Source organism: Magnolia sinica, chromosome 5 (genome assembly GCF_029962835.1).
Source record: "Magnolia sinica isolate HGM2019 chromosome 5, MsV1, whole genome shotgun sequence".
NCBI lineage: Eukaryota > Viridiplantae > Streptophyta > Magnoliopsida > Magnoliales > Magnoliaceae > Magnolia > Magnolia sinica.
This window is the reverse complement of record NC_080577.1, coordinates 47,806,651-47,821,401: the sequence shown is the minus strand read 5'-3', so window position 1 is coordinate 47,821,401 and position 14,751 is coordinate 47,806,651.

The following is a 14,751-nucleotide window of genomic DNA, read 5'->3' as shown; positions in this document are numbered from 1 at the left end:
GCATGAAAAGTAAAATGAAAAATAAATATAAATGTTGAAATAAAATAAAAAATCAAAATTTTTGGGGATGTTTCGACCAACCCGTTATTGACCGAAAGATTCGGCCAACCGAGCACATGCTCAACTTCGGCTAGCCATTACCCCATTCGACCAACCCATCAACCTAAGCTTCTTATAAGTGATTTTATTCAATATTTAGGTTGTCCATTCTTAGATTTACAATTTTGTGTAGTTTTTCTTCATTTTGAAACCCTTTTCTTATTGGGTTTTTCTCAAAATCCGATCTATATTCTTCCTTGCATTTTTCTTGTAATTTTTCTTGAGCTTTTAAGATGGAACTAAGAGTAAAATGAATTATACGTAAATCAAGAGTTGGTTCATCTTCCCGATCTATACCTCTTGGTGTACAAACCTTACGTTCACCGGAGGAAGACCCGAAAAATGTTTGAGATTTCCGCACGAAGAATATTATTATTGAAAAATCTATGAATATAGACCATGTTGCTCGTTTTGGTCTTGTTGAAATTATTTCTGAGGTTGGATGGGAAAGAATTTTGTATTAGGGTGGGACGGCTTACCGGTACATTGTGCAAGGCATGTTTGCCTCCATTTGTGATGTCTCTCTTGAGGATTTATTATTCTCTAGTAAATTTGTAAAAGAGACAATCATTATTATGCCTTCCGTTATATATGCTTGTATAGACATAGACATTACAGATGATGGAATTCCAATTGCTACTCTTTCAGAGAAAATGTCTAACTATGAAAAGCAGTCGATTACAAGGGCATTGTGTCGTTTCAATGTTGAATGGCGATCCGGTAATGCCTTACGCTCCAACAAGTTATTTCCTAAATACCGCATCCTGCATTGCATCTTTACATCTAATGTATATCCTAAAGCTGGGATAAGACTGATCTTACTCCCTTTATGCTTCGAGTCTTCCATGCCGTTGTTACGGATATTCGTGTTTACTTCCCTTCTTTGATTTGTTACTTCAGTATTTAATTTCGCTTGCATCCAAAGTATGGGTCGATTCCATTTAGACATCTTATGTCTAGTCTTGCTTTTCATTACAATGTCCAAGTCCCTACGTTTGAGGCATCGGAATCCAAACTCTCCTTCAATAACTCAAACTTGAATAGGATGAACATCGCTCCCCTACCTGAATAAAGAGAAGGACAAGAAGAACCGCAAGAGGTGGACACCACCATAGAAGATATATTTAATGAATTAGACAATTCAGATGATCCAACTGATTCTGACTATCATCCCTCTCAATTTGATGAGAGGTTATCTGCTTTTGAGGAAAAGGTAGATGCACTACAAGTATCTCAAGCATCATTAGCCCAAACCCAATAGTCTAGAATGAAGTACATGAAAAAGTACTTCCATTGCATCAATCGGAGTTTGCGGATTAATGATATTTCGATGCCTGCACCATCTTCCTCAGGGTCATATTAAGCTTGATTTACTTATTTTGCTTACTTATGTTGGATCTGTAGTAAACATATTTAGATCTTTAGATATTTTGGATGATTTGCTTGATGATATATTATAGTTGTATGAGTTGTTTGGATATTTCGTACACTGTCTCATATAGTGTTTTTAATCTTAATGATTTATTCTAGATGCTTGGATTTTGATGATATCCCTACTTATTTATATTCATGACTATTAACATTTCATTTATTTTGTAGCTTGGCTATACTTCATGATACAACCTATCATTAATTTTTCCTTTGTCAACTTATGAAAGAAAGGGGGAGAAATTGCTAGAGAAATTGGTGAATGTGATGATGATGATGTGATGAATGGAATGAATGTGAATAAATATGATTCATATTACTTTTTGTGAATAGTATATCTATTGTATTTCGTAGGGGGAGCATCAGTTGAGCATCATCAGTTGTGTTATGCATAGTTGGCTGTGAAGATTACAAGAATGCTCACATATGGCAGCTTTGAGTTTATTAAATCTTGAGTCTAGTTGATCTTATAAATGAGTTAATGGATGTATTGTGTAATGTTGTGTGTTTTATCACGAAATTGATAAAGGGGAAGATTGTACGTACTTTTACATTAAGCACACATAGATTGTCAAATTTCGTAAGACAAAAGCGCTTCAAGGTCAGCTCACAAGTATGAAATCACAACTACTCTACATGTCTGAAGATCAGCTCAAGATCAACTTATGATCAACTCAAGATCGACACATCTTCTCAAGAAGTCAATACCCTAATTCAAGAGAAGATCAAGTCAAAGTTCAAGACAAGGTGACCTACATATTTGCTAAAACACAAGTGACTTAACCCCGGAAAGACCTTAGGTTAAGATTTTTCCAAAATTCATTATCTTGTGTTTTAATAAGTATTTTTTCTCTAGAATTCAGCCAGCTTAACTTCTAGATCGACCAGCCTATCTTCAAGCCCGAACAACATAACAAATTCTATTGAAAATTTGGCTAACCTAAGTTTTGGTTTGGTTAGCCTAAGCTTGAAATTCGACTAGCCCGAGTAAGTTCGGGTGAAATTCCAACAATGCAAATCTTTGATTTTTGCATAAATTCGACTAGCCGATTAGCAAATTCGGCCAACCGAATTTCACCTCAGGCTAGTGGAATTTTGGATAAATCTTATCTCGTGTGATCCGAGAGCTATTAGAACGAATCTGGTGGAATCCGGCCAGCTGAAGCCAGTCTTAGGCTACCCAAAGTTCCAACCTCTTTGCCTATAAATTGAGACTTTCTCTCATTCAAATAACAACGAAATCTTACTATAATCCTTCTGCAACAGAGAGAAAAGATCAATTCATCGACAAGCTATCAATGTGGTATTTATAATTTAATTTATAGCTTATTCATTTCCCTTCTCTGAAGATCATTTTAATATTATTCTGAGAGACTAATCTATACTCTTCTTTAAGATCTAAGAAAATTGAATTAAGTAGCATTTGGATTTTCCATTTATAAAATCTATAGAACGCTAGACTCTTTCTATCTGATTGAATACTGCGCCATCTACGTTCAAGAAAGAAGTTCTTCTGCTATAAGCTTCTACCATATCTTCAAATCTCCATTTGAATATAAGTATATTTACTGTATTTTATTTTAGGTTTTTTTGAGATAACATGTGAAAATCTCAGTGAGGTTTATCTGAGATAGCCTGTGAAAATCTCAGTGGGATTTCTATTTGTGATAGCCTATGAAAATCACAAAATGAATTTTTATTGTAGTGAGCCCGTGAAAATCACAAGGAATTGTATCAGGTTGTTAAAGTGAACATGTGAAAACCTTATTATAGTGAAAGCCAAAATTACGAGGGTAATAATTTTAGGATTGGAGTAGGTGTGGTTGTTTTAAGCACCGAACCACTATAACTCCTTGTGTCATGTAGTGAATGCTTATTTTTTGTGTTGGATGTTATTTATTATTTCATTCTTGTAGTGAACGTTGTAATCATTTTATATTCTCTTGCTAGTTTGAAAGATTGATTTTAAAGACATTCGTGAAAGAAGAGCATATGTTTTAAGAGATATGAATGAAAAGGTCGTGAAAGCCCCAATCAATGGTCGATTCTTAAAGCCTCATTTTCCTTTGCTATGGGAAGTTGTTAGGGATCAAGTCGAATAAAGTTTAAAGACAAGATGATTAACAAAATTTTATATTGCAATAAAAGGCCTTGAAACAGAGGACATTAAAAAATTACAATTCTCGACTGATCGGCCAAATTACAAGTAGGCTGCCTTAAGTTCTTCAAATCTTTTAGCGGTCAACTCCTTAACCTTCATAGCCAGCGTGCATTTACTTCTCCACGATGGCTACTAGACTGTGAGCTTACAGAGAAGGTTACTGACTTGATCGATACAATTGTTGGCGGCTGCAAACTCCTGCTTGGCCTCCAACCTTTCAGACTTATTGAACTCTTTACGAGTTCGATAGAATTCTATCTGGGACTCGATGAAGTTCCTCAGGTCCTAATTGTTTAGCTAATCACGGTCTGGATAAAGTCGTTGGACCTCGAAGAGGTCAGTGAAGAGGTTTCCAAGTACAACTTATATGGATCGTAACTTCTCTTTGTCGAAGCGATGTTAGCGGGTCCAGTACATTTGATTCTTCCAAACTGCATCATGGCGAGTTGAAATGGTCGCGAACTCGGTCGAAGGGCCAATAATTCCATCAAAGGGGAAACAAATTGCTCAAGTTCAGAGTCGTCCTCGGAGTACACCTCTCCTAGCCATTAGAGGTCTGAAATGATCTTGAGAACCTCTTGTAAAGGTTCATCGGTCTTGGTTGCTTCAATTGCATCCTTAAGGAAGGGGTAAGCATCGTGAAGAAAAGGGAAACGAGAGAGGAGTCAATCCTTTCCTCAAACATTTCCTCTAAAACCCTTAAGGATCGAGAGAATGAAGTAGAGGAAGTCATGGCTTTTAAGTCTTACTACTGAGGTTTCCCGTTCGTGGTGTGCTGCAAATCCGAGTGGGGAATGCTTTTTATAGACATAAGGAGTAATAAATGCACGCATCGGGTATGGTTCGATAGTTGGGAACCCGAAGCAGACGACTAGGTTAGTGATTCATTTCCAGGAATGTGGGGGGACGCATTAGAATAAATGAGGTTTCTTGAGAAACCTTGCATATTTACTACCGCTGAGTTAACATATGATAGAGTATACGTGCATAAAAAATGGCTAAGTGTTGAGTGACTGATTGGTGATAAATAAACTAGGTCGGTTGTGGGAACGCTGTTCGAACCGGTTATCTTTTCTGAACATCTCTAACCGTGACCTATAGTAGAAGATTTGGTACCTAAAAAGAAAACATCCCATACCTTGCCAAAATATCAATTTTATTAATAAAAGGGGAGATTATTTAATTACATCATCGGTCATTGACTACATTACACGTGCAAGAAAGAGAAATAGAAAATTAAACATAAGACGACCGAGTAATTTAAATCTTCATGCCCTCGAACTCCTCGACGAGAGCCTGCATCTCGGCCTCATTCTTGTTTTATTTTGGTGCCCAATATGCTCCCTTCTTGATGATAATCGACAGAGGATGAAGCAGTTGGTCCACACAGATGTTGTTTGAAGAAACCCTATTCTCAGCTTCTTTCTCCGCGTTGAGACTAGTTTTTTACTACACATAGTAGATGGTGATATGTCTATCCAAAAATAAGAAGTCTTCTAGGACAACACGTCCTTGACAAAAAAGGAACGCTCCCATTCCTTGAGTTCTTTCATCTGTCCAGTACGGTAAGCTTGCAACGGACGGTGAATAATGCGATTGAATTGGTGTGTCTAAACCTAGCGTAATCAGTCATGCCAAGCCAGGTCATAAGCCCTACTCACCTCTACAAAGTCTTCCTTAGCCGATGCTTGCTGGCGAAGGTATCCAGAGAGTAGTTCAAAATCAAAGGTAAACTCGAGATAATGGCTTCTAATAGAATACTAACGCTTCAACTTCTGAAGGAGTTCCTAGAGCACAGCCTCTGATTCGGTTGTTGTTGAAGCTTCTTTAACAGAGTAGTTTGCATCGAAGAGTAATGAGGATTGACAGAACTCTACTAAGCCTCATTCAAAGATCTCATTCAAATAACTTTCAGCACCAGCAATGAAAGAAAAAGGGTTGGAAGCCATGGAAGTAAGATAGAGGTATGAAGATGAGGTTAGTGTGAATTCGAATGAGGTTGGATCGTTTTAAATACATAATTTTTGGTACCCATGATTCGTAGCGATTATAGCAAGAAAATTGCTACATATTCTGAGCAACCAGGAATGTGCAGCGATTAATGCTTCAAATTTAGAATGAGCCCATGACGTCTCGGGTTTTAAGGACCAAGTCCATAGTTAGTTACAAAAATAAAAGAACAAAAAGGCTAAGGCATGGAAATGGGAAAGCAAAAAGAGGTTCGACGACTGAATGCATTGATAAGACTTAATCATGACAGTAAACTGGCTACAATTTGAAAGTAGAAAATTGTTGGATCGATGCCCCTATATCCTCCAATTGACTCCTCGACACATGTAAAACAACTTTATGTTTAATAGCAACCTTACGGAGCCAACCAATTGTTGTTGTTTGAGCCTTAACGTCAGCCGCTAAGTCCTTGACCAATTTCTTTTGATGGCTGAGCTCAGTATGTTTCTCTGCATAACTTCTCTTTAGAGTTAGTAGTTCCACCTCTAAAGTTACTATTTTGATCTCCATTTCATCCAGCTCGGCCTCAGACGATTATAGTTTTGCAGCGCTGGTCGAGAGTTAGTTGGTAACATCCTTAGCAAAAGCCAATTGAGATGTTGTTGCAACTTGTTCTGCTTCAATACGGGCGATGACAGTGGAGGGTTGATTATTTAGCCATAAGACTGGAATATGAGCAGCAAAAGGCACTGTATGACTTGACCATTTGGTCGAGTTTGTTGATTATCTTGACTGTCAAGGTCCTGAATAATAGTGTTTCCAGGAGAATCTGGATTTCTTCTTTAAGGCTTTGCAAACTAATCGAGAGAGGGTGACTCGGCCACAACAAATTCTTCAACCAGAACTTGCTCAAGGGAAGAGAGGACATCATCGACTTGAAGCCATTTCTCATCAGAAGCAGCGAGAGTCGAAGCATCACCTATCATTGTCGGTATAGGAGTGGGTGATAGATGTGAGGTGAGCTTTGAAACATCGATCGCTACAACTGCCTTGACCACAATAACAGTTCCCTCATAAGCTGAAGATTGTTTAACTGTTGGAGGAACTTGGCCGTCAAGTGAAGGGATTGCTGGCTAGGAAGATGGTTTCTCGCTTAAATGGTGAAGGAGTGGCACCTCTTCTCCTTCTTCTCCCTGATTGACCACAGCAAGAGGAGTTAGAGGTATGACGACCATATATTCGGACACTAAAGGAAGAGTTGTAACTTTAGGAGGGCTATGAAATGGAATGGCCTCAGCACTGATCATGTTCTCAGAATCAATGGTCTAGACATCAGTTATCTTAGGAATATTGGTCGTTAGTGGACGTTATTATAATGGTTTCACCACAATGATCTGTTTGTTAGCAGTCGATAGCTCCTGAGTAACTGCAGGGAAAAGGCATAGTCAATCAATATGAAAATTGAGAAATTTCAAGATAATTATATATAGGTAAGCAATTTCCATCTGAATTAGAACGGATGGCGTAAGTGATGGATCGTGTGTCCACAGCCCAAGGATTTTTTATAATAATCGCCAGTGTTCATCTCAAAGTAGGGAATGGTGGCGGATTGGGATGGTAAGGAGTGAGATACTTTTCATCAAATAAGAGATCGGGGTTATTTAGTCTTTCCCGATCCTGCCACCTTTTATTTTAACATTTGTTATAACGAGCTTCTTAGTGACGTCTCAAGCCTTTCTCGATTTCTTTTGAGTAATCGGCGATGGAGAGACCCGGCCAGTACTTGGTTTTGAAATATTTTTCAAATGAATATACGACATTGGCCGAGGAAGTACCTGATGTCCGTCGTGGTTTTGATGGAGCTAGTAACGATCGATCCACAATTGTTGGTTGAGGAGATGGATCAACATGCTTGAGAACAAAGACTGGGGTTTGGGAGGTGGGCCGAGCGGAGCTTCCAAGTCAAGAATCATCTTCGGAGCTGATGAAGATTTGCAGACTGGTGGAGGTGCTGGAACAGTAGAAATTCTTGTCACAATTTTTACGCTTAGGAGGAGCAGTTGTTGCTTCAGTTGGTGAAGTTTGAGGGGAAGATGCCACAACCAATCTTATCTTCGGCTTATTTATTTTTCAGCTTGGTGAACTAGCCGATGAGGGTGCTGCCATCTTCTTTCCTTTAGGCTTAAGCTTTAAAGAAAGTTGATCTGTAATCTCTTCTGGAGATTTATTCAGCAACCATTGATGATGGCTCTCCCACCAGACGACAAAAGAATCCATTGCCTGTGGTTGATTTGGATAGCAGGGAAAATCAAGAGCCAGGCTGTCTTCTTAAAAAGAAGAATGAGGAGACTGATAGAGCTCAGCTTCATCGGCGATCGGCCGACTGAAAGGGGGCTGGTTGCAAGTTTTCTAGGTAAATTGATAGGGGATACACTGAGCAAAACCGAATTGTCGAGCAAGTAAATTCAGGCGATACTGTTCGATCTCGACCTTGGCATTCTTGCCAGACTCGATTGAACCTTAATATGGAAGGTCTCGACCAATGAGGTAGCTTTCTCAAGCCAGATGCGTCTGGGATGCCTCATGATCATTCTCTTACCCATATCAGCCAGTAAACCAACCAAGACCATACTCTCTGTCGTGGAATAGAGTGAATGACTGATTCCGTCTACTTCTGCCCAAAGCAAAAATAATGTATACATATACATTAAAAAAGATTAAGTTTCTTGGGGGGAATGGATAATGCGCTTGTCATAGGAAGTATAAGTGACATCGGAATGGATGGAGTGATGCACAAGATAAGAACGGAGGTACTAGTAGATCCACATCTGAAGAAGCCACAGTAGTCCTCCTTCAGTAAATAGACCTTTATTGACGACTTCGTAGATTCCTCTGTACAGATGACTGAGTACATAAGGCTTCTAGGCAAGTTTTTGACCATGGATAAGGGCCTTGGCCAGAGAGACATATCCAGTGGTTATCTACAGGGCGTTCACGCAGAGCAAGTGGCAACAAATCCAAAGCAATAGGAAAGAAATGTGTTCCTTATAATCAACCGGTCCACTGAGGTTACGGTAGGCCTACATGAAGTGAGAATATGCTTTGACAACCTTGTTCGAGAAGCGTTTGGCATCTTCATGCGTAAAAGATGGATAAATGGCTTCACCAAAGGGGAGAATGTAAGACCCGTGTCCGAATCCGTACTGTTCCGTTAGCTTCCGCGGTCCTTCCAGTCAAATTCCGGCAACCTTCGCACCGTATTCGGTGTTTGCGCACGATCCTAAGCCAGGTCCCGCGCACCGACGTCAGCTTGGTCCGAAAGTTATATCATAGCGACCGCGTCGTCGCCGCGGTTCCAACGCCGTGACTTGCGCACCGAACCGATACCCAGGCTAGAAGATGCCGATCAGCGTTTATTCCGAAGAAACACCGCGCGTTGCGGATTTCGAGGGAATCTCTACAATTAGTCCCATCAATCAACCATTAAAGCATCCCATACCTCAAGTACAACAACCCATCTCCACCTTTTACAAAAGTCTACCCTCTTTCCACCTCACCACTCCTCTTTTTCCCATTTTCAACATTAACCATACCTCCTTTTACAATTTTCAACCCAAACCATCCCCCATCACTCCATCACCCATCTCACTCCCTCTCTCTCTCTCTCCCTTACAAGTCTCTCTCATTCCATACTCTCCCATAGCAAAATTCATACGTATGGTCCTCCCATGGTGAGAAAATTTCATTTGTGAGGCCCACCTTTCCCACCCCTTCATCTCTCATCTCAACCATCCATTTCCCATCTTCCTCCATCAAAGAGTAGCACAAGGAGCTAAGGAAGCCAAGGGAGTAAGAAGATCAAGCGGTGGGTGTTTGGATAGGATAGTTTTTGACGTTTTTAAGATGGGCCAAGTGAGGCCAACCGATCAATGGTTCGGATCTCACTTTGGACCCTATAATGTGGCCAAAGGCCCACTTGGATCATCATGATCATCCCATGATGGGGCCATTCTCCATGGACCCCATCATGATGTTTACCTTCTTGCATATTTAGGGTCATCTAGACCGTCTGATTTAGTGGAGAAGGGATCTCTACCGTTGAATTTTAATTTAATGGGTCCACATGTAATGGGACCCACTTGATGTATGATTTAGTACAAGGGAGGGCCCATAGTGCCGGGGTCCCTCCATCACGCGGATCTTACCCTTTATCTCTCTCTATCCCTCTCTCTTTTTATTTTATTTTATTTTATTTTATTTTATTTTTCTTATGATGATTATGAGGTTAGGTGGCCCACTTGAATGGACCCCACCATGTAGTATGTATTGTATTTGAATGGGGCCCACCTTATAAGTATAGTACCCTCACCATTCATCAGTGGTGGCCCCCTGAGCAGGCCACTTGTATGGCAGACCGTCCAGCGTCTCTGGACGCTGGACGTTGCAATGGGAAAACACAAATAAAAGCTTGGTTCAAGCTCATGGAGGAGGCCCATTCATGTAGGCCCCACCTTGATGCATGTCTCCAATCCACACCATCCATTCCCTTCCCAAGCCATTTTTAGGCGTTGAGCCCAAAGATGGGACCGATCAGATTTTCAGGCGGGCCATAACATGGTAAACGGTGAGTTTACCATTGAAATGTCCCATATTATTTCTATCCACTGAAACAGGCCCAATATTGGGCTTGTTTTGACTGTCATGAGGCAAGGAGAGCCATTGGACGGAGCAGATCTGCAAGAGGTGGACCCCACCTGCAAAATCCTTAAGAAACCAAAAATCAAAAAAAAAAAAAAAAACTGTAACACAGCAGCTGTGTCAGAAGGCGCAGCAGGCAACGCCTGCGCACGGCGTCCGGCGCCCCACCTTGACGTTTATGTGCCATCTAACCAGTTCATCGGGTGGGCCACTATCTGACGTGGGCCCACCCCAAAAATCAGACTGATCCAAGATTCGGGCGGCCCACATCAAAGGAAATAGTGTGAATTGGACCATACCGTTGGAACCCTTTTTGGGCCCACAGAAGTTTTGGATCAGGGTGAAATTTATTTTCACCCTTCATCTAGGTCTGCTGGACCTTATCAACGGTCCGGATGGAATATAAACATTATGGTGGGCCCCACATGGAGCCACATTGATGTATGTGTTTCATTCCCACCGTCCGCCTGGACGGTGGACGTAGAGCCACTGTGATGAGTGTGTGGGCCCACTGTGATGAGTGTGTGGGCCCACTGTGATGTGTGCGTGTGTGTGTGTGTATATATATATATATATATATATAATATTATATTTCATATAATATTATATGTATTATGTATATATGTATTATATACTATATATATATTATATACTATATTATATGTATATATTTTTACTAATGTTGAGGCCCGTGATTGAGGCCCACCTTGATATATAGGTAAGGCCCACCTCAGTACTTGTGACCCATGGTTGAGGCCCACTTTGATATATATATAAGGCCCATGGGTCGAGGCCCATTTAATGTATTAGGGGCCCATGGGTCGAGGCCCATTTGATGTAATGGGGCCAATGAGTTGAGGCCCATTTGATGTGCACATGGGGCCCAATTGGTGAGGCCCATTTGATATATATAAGGCCCAGGTGAGTAGACCCATTTGATGTACATATGGAGCCCAACTGTCGAGGCCCATTTGACACGTGTAAGGCCCATAAGCTTAGGCCTATTTGATATGTTCTGAGGCCCTTTATAGCCCATTGCAATGTACATAAGGCCCATTAGTGCGGCCCGCTTAATGAATATAGGCCCATATGATACAGCTCATTTGATGTATTGAAGGCCCAATGGGATATACCAAAGGTCCATTGCAATGTGCAATCCCGACATGATTTATGACAGTCGTGCCTTAGGAGCAATGTTGGTTTGACGTCCACATTGCAAGTATAATGTTGGTTAAATGTCCGCATTATGCCTTTCCCTAGGGCCCATTGTTGGGCCTATGCGTGTGATGTGTAGGCTGTCTAGGCCCACCTTCGTTATGCATGTCATCCATCCTATATAGCATGTTTAAATTCCATGATTCATGATCATATGCATCATATGTATGCTTGATATGAGAGATGACCGATCATAGCATAAGTCTTTGGGTAGATTGTTTAGGGACTCCGTATAGGGGTGTTGCCCTACATGAGCGCACGATACGCGCAGGATTGCCGCATGACGAATAGTGTGATTCATGCATTCGCATTGTGTGATATGGTTACTCACGCCCTAGCGACATCGGGCCATAGCCTCCACGACGTATCGTGGTTGGCGGTGATCGATACCTAAATACCGTTTCTACATGGGGTGCGATAGATATCCCGGGTGAAAGTCCCTAAACCCTTATGGTACCAGGAGGTTGCTCCAACATCTAGACCGAGTGGGTGCATGAGCGCTGGGTGCCGATTACCAGACGGTTGCGCTTTCCACCGTGTCGTGGTCGGTTGGAAGGGGGTGCGGCCTTACCCGCCCGAGAGTAGGGGGCAATGCTAGCCTGAGTCTGACCAGCTCGAGGAATGGGTCCGCTATTGACGAGCCGAGCCCGATATTGGCAGGCGGATAGTGAGGTCTTCTCCTTCTTCTCCCTGATTGACCACAGCAAGAGGAGTTAGAGGTATGACGACCATATATTCAGACACTGAAGGAAGAGTTGTAACTTTAGGAGGGCTATGAAATGGAATGGCCTCAGCACTGATCATGTTCTCAGAATTAATGGTCTGAACATCAGTAATCTTAGGAATATTGATCGTTAGTGGACGCTATTATAATGGTTGCACCACAATGATCTGTTTGTTAGCAGTCGATAGCTCCTGAGTAACTGCAGGGAAAAGGCATAGTCAGTCAATATGAAAATTGAGAAAATTCAAGATAATTAGGGCCTGTTTGGCCGGGCGAATCCCATGGGATTAGGAGGGATGTGATGGATTTTAAGGTAATGATGGTGGTGTCAGTGGATTGGTTTAAGATCCATGGGATTGCTATGTCCCGGGACAAGTTCATTGGGTCTATTTCGCACGCCCGGCATATCCAGGAATTTTACCTTCCAATCCGTCCAACCAGGGGATGGGATCAATTTTAAGGTAATGATGGTGATGTCAGTGGATTGTTTTAAGATCCATGGGATGGGTTATATCCTGGGACAAGTTCACCGTGTCTGTTTGGCTCGTCATGCATATCCCGGGATATCTCGAACCCATCCTTCCTAATACCATGGGATCGGTCCGGCCAAATAGGCCCTTAAAATCCATCCCATCCCTCCTTATCCCTCTTAATCCGTCCGGCCAAATAGGCCCTTATATAGAGGTAAGCAATTTCCATCTGAATTAGAACGGACGGCGTAAGTGATGGATCGTGTGTCCACAGCCCGAGGATTTTTTATAATAATCGCCAATGTTCATCCCAAAGTAGGGAATGGTGGCGGATTGGGATGATAAGGAGTGAGATACTTTTCATCAAATAGGAGATCAGGGTTATTTAGTCTTTCCCGATCCTGTCACCTTTTATTTCAACATTTGTTATAACGAGCTCCTTAGTGACGTCTCAAGCCTTTCTCGATTTCTTTTAAGTAATCGGCGATGGAGAGACCTGGCCAGTACTTGGTTTTGAAATTTTTTTCAAATGAAGATACGACATCGGCCGAGGAAGTATCTAATGTCCGTCATGGTTTTGATGGAGCCAGTAACGATCGATCCACAATTGTTGGTCGAGGAGATGGATCGACATGCTTGAGAACAAAGACTGAGGCTTTGGAGGTGGGCCGAGCGGAGCTCCCAAGTCAAGAATCCTCTTCGGAGCTGATGAAGATTTGCAGACTGGTGGAGGTGCTGGAACAGTAGAAATTCTCATCACAATTTTTTGCGCTTAGGAGGAGCAGTTGTTGCTTCAGTTGGTGAAGTTTGAGGGGAAGATGCCACAACCAATCTTGTCTTCAACTTATTTGTTTTTCAGCTTGGTGAAATAGCCGATGAGGGTGCTGCCATCTTCTTTCCTTTAGGCTCAAGCTTTAAAGAAAGTTGATCTATAATCTCTTCTGGAGATATATTCAGCAACCATTAATGATGGCTCTCCCACTAGACGACGAAAGAATCCATTGCCTATAGTTGATTTGGATAGCAAGGAAAATCAAGAGCCAGGCTGTCTTCTTAAAAAGAAGAATGAGGAGACTGATAAAGCTCAGCTTCATTGGCGATCGGCCGACTGAAAGGGGCCTGGTTGCAGGCCCATGCATGTTATGTGCAGGTCGTCTCTTCGTTATGCATGTCATCCATCCTATATAGCATGTTTAAATTCCATGATTCATGAGTCATATGCATCATATGTATGCTTGATATGAGATGTGATCATAGCATAAGTCTTTGGGTAGATTGTTTAGGGACTCCCGTATAGGGGGTGTTGCCTACATGAGCGCACGATACGCGCGCTGCTTGACTGAATAGTGTGATTCATGCATTCGCATTGTGTGATATGGTTATCTACGCCCAGCGACATCGGGCTAGCTTCTCCACGACGTATCGTGGTGCGCGGATGATCACTAAATCTTCTCTGGGGTCGATAGATATCCCGTGAAAGTCCCTAAACCCTTATGGTACCGGAGGTTGCTCCAACTCTGCCAGTGGGTGAATGAGGATGCCGATTACGACGGTTGCGCTTTCCACCGTGTCGTGGTCGGTTGAAGGGGGTGCGGCCTTACCCGCCCGAGAGTAGGGGCAATGCTAGGCTGAGCGCCTTAGAGGAATGGGTCCGCTATCGACTGGCCGAGCCCGATATTGGCGGGAGGTCTTTTCCACTCACCTTATGCGCTGCGATGGGGCGGCAAGCTTGAGTGTACTGACTCGTGATATTCCGATTTGAGTGTATTGACATGTGGACTTAGATGAGGATTTGTATGCTTGACTTGCATCATTGCATGGCCTTGAGTATGGCCGACATCATCTCCTTCACCGCATGGCCTTGTACGGCTAATGGGATTCTTAGCATTCATCAGCATGTTCCGACTCTGATACCGCATAACTACATTATCACCTTGAGCATACACTTTCACCACCCTGTAAGGGCCTTAAGCTATGCCACGTGCGTTGACGTGTCGGTACGAGGG